The sequence below is a fragment of the Helianthus annuus genome, chromosome 10 (genome assembly GCF_002127325.2).
Source record: "Helianthus annuus cultivar XRQ/B chromosome 10, HanXRQr2.0-SUNRISE, whole genome shotgun sequence".
NCBI classification, from domain to species: domain Eukaryota; kingdom Viridiplantae; phylum Streptophyta; class Magnoliopsida; order Asterales; family Asteraceae; genus Helianthus; species Helianthus annuus.
In genome coordinates this window covers 87,187,410-87,192,904 of record NC_035442.2, presented here as the reverse complement: position 1 = coordinate 87,192,904, position 5,495 = coordinate 87,187,410, and positions in this window count along the sequence as shown.

Below are 5,495 nucleotides of genomic sequence, written 5' to 3'. Positions count from 1 at the left end.
TTTTGCTTTCAGCACTTTTGGGTGTTAGATACGTTACTTATACGAAATCACATCGAACACACTACGCAACATGTTAAACGCTTACCGTTACCGCATGTATTGCATGACTAAATGAATGCTTGTTGTTATGTTTACACGTGGAATGCTGTCTACCTGCCTTAACGACGATAGTACTATAGCTTGGACTCAGCACCCGTTCACACGGGGGTTGTTAAGGACAATTACTTGCATGGATTACGGTGGTAATCATGTATTGCGAACTGCCTCAAGCAGTCAACCCGCAGTCATTGGTATCGATAGATCCATGTTGATAATTAACATGCTTCGTTTTCCTCTGTGTACGTGCTGGTTATGCGTAAACTATTTCGAACTCTATTATGCTATTATCAAACTTGTATGCTCACCTTTTTATTTTATGTATTGACTTTATTTTAACGTATGTGACAGGTGTTTAAGATGCTTATCAGCTAGGAAAGCGAGGCTAGAATAAAGCTCTAGAGCCCAACAAATAGTTGTCTGTAGTGGTCAAATTAAGGGTCTCTAGAAGCAGATAAACAATTGTTGTCTATTTAAATCTGAGTTGTCGGAACAGAATATTTGCCTGGATTTTGTCTGTAATAATTTATTTTACCGTTTGGGATACGGTATGGGATGTATTATTTAAATTGAATAGTAATGACAAATGTTATGGAAACTTCTGGACAATCTGTTTCGCTCAGTGCCATGCCCCGACGATTCCGCCATCGGTTAGGGTGTGACAGATTGGTATCAGAGCCATAACTATAGGGAATTAGGCAGACTCGACCTAGTCTGGGTTGATGTCTTAGAGACCTAGACTATAGTTAGGAACCAACAGACCAAGCATACATGCTATATCTCGCTATTCTCGCTTGCACTACACTATCACCGCACTCGAATTTTCAATAATGAGAAAGCAATTTAGCCAAGATTGTCACACCCCCAAAATCCACACGCGGAGTACCACCACTTGGAGGCGTGACATGACCAGGATCAAGCCACCAACCATATTGAACATATAAGTATTAAGTAAAAGTCATTCATCAATAGGTGTTCCAAAACCAAAACATAATCAAGTGTGTAGCGGAAGCAGTAATGTAAAAATCCAACATAAGTAATAATTTTGAAATGTCATAAATGTTTAACATGGCATCCACGATCCATGTCCCACAACGACTGCTCCTCCCTGTGCAAGCTCCGTGAGTACCTAACGACCTGCAAGGCATGTAACAAAGAGTCAACAACAAAGTTGAGCGAGTTCACAGTTGGTTGTTTAGTTATAGCATTCATTTCGTAATTCATTTATTCGTTCTGTACCATATATCATATTAATTCGTATCGCGGTCTCCCAGACATGTATGCGAAGGTTAGTGGGGGTTTCCCATGTATCCTAGACTAGTTGTATTTGTATCGCGGTCTCCCAGACATGTATGCGAAGATTTGTATTCGTATCGCGGCCTCCTAGGCATGTGTGCGAAGATTTAATGTATGTATCGCGGCCTCCAAGGCATGTGTGCGAAGATTAGTGGGGGCTTCCCATGTTTTACTAGTCTAGCTGTTTCTATAGGTGTCCTACACCTAACGAAGTCAGTGGTACGTAATTCCGTATTGATGTAAGTACAAGTAATCATTCAATCCCATTCCCAACCCCGGGAATCCCATGCCTTGGTAAGAGTGTGAACTCACCTTGGTTTGCTCGGTATGCTAAGTTAAGTGCTCACAAGTACTCAATCAAGTCCTATAGTATGCACGTATACTTAATCAGTTCGAGTTCATAAAGTTTCACATGAAATCTATGTCACAGTGTCTGCTTAAACAATCAGCACATAGCACATAAGCAATCACTCAAAGTCGTGCAGTTCATGTTGGTGAAGTTTAACATTTAACCCAAGTCACTAAGTGTACTGGATAGTTAACATCAAGTAACACGTAGACAGTTATTCAATTTCATACAACAGGTGCCCCACGTAATTGGATTCTCAATCTATTCGAGCATGAGTTATCAATTTACAGACATGATAAGCTTAACTGAGTTATTCACATAACAGGCTTATCAAGCTAACAGAGTTAACAGCTTAACCACTTAACAGAGTTTGCACATTTAACAGGGTTACAAACAAACAGAGTTACTTGTTCAGAATACTTAATTAAAACACATGCGACGAAAACACATCTTGGGCGAAAACCCTTATGGTGAAATCACTTTGGGCCGAAAACCCTTTGGGCCGAAAACCCTTTGGTTTTCGTCGGCTTGGAGTGTGACGAAGACACTTAAGTGTTTTCGTCCAGCTTGTGTTTTCGCCTGGTTTGTTTTCGTCTGGTTTGTTTTCGTCTGGTTTGTTTTCGTCGAGACAAGGTATCATCATCAAACAGTTACAAACACAGAAGCCCTATTCATCATAAATAATTTCCACGGCTTTCACAATAATTCATTCAATCATAACAGTTTATAAAGGTCAATTTGAAACCATCAATACACTCGACAATGGCCAACATCTATCAATGTTATCTTATTAATATTGGACCGAATCAAATAGTAGGCTGCAAGTTATTCATGTGATACATGGCACACATAATCATCCTATATTCTAATCAAAGGTTGGGTTGCCACCTCCACAACCTCGATTTCCTAAATAGAGCTCCACTTCAATATTTGTTGCACACATAAGGCTACTGACATGATCACATGCATTATCTTATTACATTCGGTCCACTAGTAAGCATTCAAAAAGTATTGTCTATTCATACAATATTAAAAGGATTCACATCGGATCAATCATGAGAAGGCATAGCGCAAACAATCCTAGCATCAGATTATCATGCAATCATCGTGTAAACAGAATCAACATTCACACCCACACATAGATATATCACTCAGTCAAATATGAGCAGTCGTATAACATTCAGATTTAGACCGATCGATTTACGATAGAGGTATCAAGCCCTACTCATTGCTCGAATGGACAAACAATCGAATATAGCAACCTCATCATCTCATCAAATATAAACATACAGACATGTAGTGATTTTTCCTAAAAAGTCATGCAAGAATCAAACAACAGTGAGTACTAACCAAGATGAAAGGGTCACTAGATTGATCGGAAGGAAGGGTTTGGAGTCTTGCAGTTGCCGTCACACAATTGGTAGAGGAATAGGGTTTGTTCTAGTTACAGTATGCGTGAAGGTTAAATAACAAAACTCCAAAATCAACAACTATTGGGCCAAAGCCCATATGCTTTTCGCTGGTCACATAGTGGACGAAAACACTTATGTGTTTTCATCCGGAAATGATTTTGTGGGTGGGGGTGTTTTCGAGTGGGAGTGTTTTCGGGTGTAGGGTGTTTGGCACAAGTTCCATATTTTAAATAATTAAACAGTTTTCAAATATGTATAACATATACACACATATAATACATATCACAAATAACGTTAATATTGCACCTCAAATAATTATTAAACACGCTTAGCAAATACGTACGAAGTTAAATCGGATAAAGACCTTGAAAACTCGGGTTGTCACATTATCCCCAACTTGAAAGAATTTTCGTCCCGAAATTTAGCATGCGGTTACTGAGGAAGCTAGTTGTGTTGTGTAGTTTACTGGTTTTCCTGGGGTGTCACATCATCCCCCCGTTGATTTGGAATTTCGTCCCGAAATTCCGTAGTAGCTTCAGCCTCAGTAGTAGTTGCACTGGTGCTGAACAACTGGGGATACTTGAGTTTCATTTGATCTTCTCGTTCCCAGGTAAACTCTGGGCCATGACGGGAGTTCCAACGAACTCGAACAAGAGGTATTCTGGTGTGCTTGAGGACCTTAACATCCCAGTCCGTGATTTCAACCGGTTCTTCGACGAAATGTAGCCGTTCGTCGATAGTGAGTTCCTTCAAAGGAACTATAAGGGTCTCATCTGACAGACACTTCTTCAGATTTGACACGTGGAAAACGTTGTGAACTGCATCGAGTTCTGCTGGTAGGTTTAGTTTGTAGGCCACTTTGCCTATTCTTTCTATGATTTCGAACGGTCCGACGTAACGTGGATTGAGTTTGCCTCGTTTGCCAAAACGAACTACACCCTTCCAGGGTGAGACTTTGAGTAGCACTCGATTCCCAACCTGGAACTCGAGTGGTTTCCTGCGCTTATCAACGTAGCTTTTCTGACGGTCATGAGCTGCCGCCATGAATTGTCGTATCTGTGCAATCCGTTCAGTAACATCAACTACAAGTTCTGGACCTGTGATCTGACTATCGCCCACCTCTGCCCAACTGTAACACCTCGAATTTTTGTGTCCAATGATGTGTTAACACGTGTCATTTGTTTACACGTGGCATCTATAATAAATAAAGGACTAATTTTGACAAACCTTGAAAGTATATAAATTCGAGGGTTATAAATGTCAACAAGGGTAAATATACTGTATAGTATCCCTAAATAATGCTTAAACCTTCAAACGAATAAATTATAGATCGTACAAAAACAAAACGCGGAAGAAAGTGAGAGATTACAAACTACAGGGGTTAACTGTGTCAACATGTTTAATAATACCTCTGAGTGACCCTTTAACGTTCCAAAGACTTTGTAACGGTATTATACCCTCACTAAAATAATATATATGAATTTCGCGAAGTTTCGATATGAAACGAGAAAGTTACGATCGAATTCGTAGAAGAAGGGTTAAAAGCGTCAATAATGAAAGTTAAGGCTTTCTGAATAATTTATAAATAAACCGGGGACTTTATGATGCGGGTAAATAACACGAGGCCCCTATCGGTAAATAACCGAGGGCCAAACCGCAAAGTTACCCCTTCAAAACCGAAAGGTCAGGCAAATCATTACGAAAGATTTCGTTATTAATGGCTGGATTCTGTAATCATAACAAAAGATTTAAAGTTTCTGAAATTATAACCTCTCGCGACCCGCGTGAAGGTTAGGGGTAAGTTGAGGCGGGCCGCGAGCCACCTCAATTACGCATCTGATTTATTAAACTCAGGCGACCCGCGTTATATTGCATGGGAACTCCCATGCGGGCCGCGTAAAGTGCCCAGATGCAGAATGTTGATGTTTTCTTGACTTTTGGAGCCTTGAACGATCAATAACCAACAAATGGGGCATGGGCACCCTATGCTCAACCCATAACACTTAGGGGACACCTACCATCACCTCTGGTCTGATTGTAAGTGTTGTAATGATCATGTTTGCTTGGCATTGGCTATAAATAGCATGCCTTAAGCTCATAACAATTCACACAACTCAAACTCACATCCTTGATCATTCTAAGTGCTCTCAAGTCCTCATCTCTGCTCCATAAGCAAGAACACAACCTCTGTAAGTGATCTAACCCTTTGTGGTTCCACATTTCCATAGTTTTGGAGTACAAACTCAACCGTCGTAACTAACGGTTGTCATTTCAATATCTTGCAAATGGTTCAGTCTTATGACGAATCAAAGGTGGTTATGAGTTGGTATTTATGTGGGTAA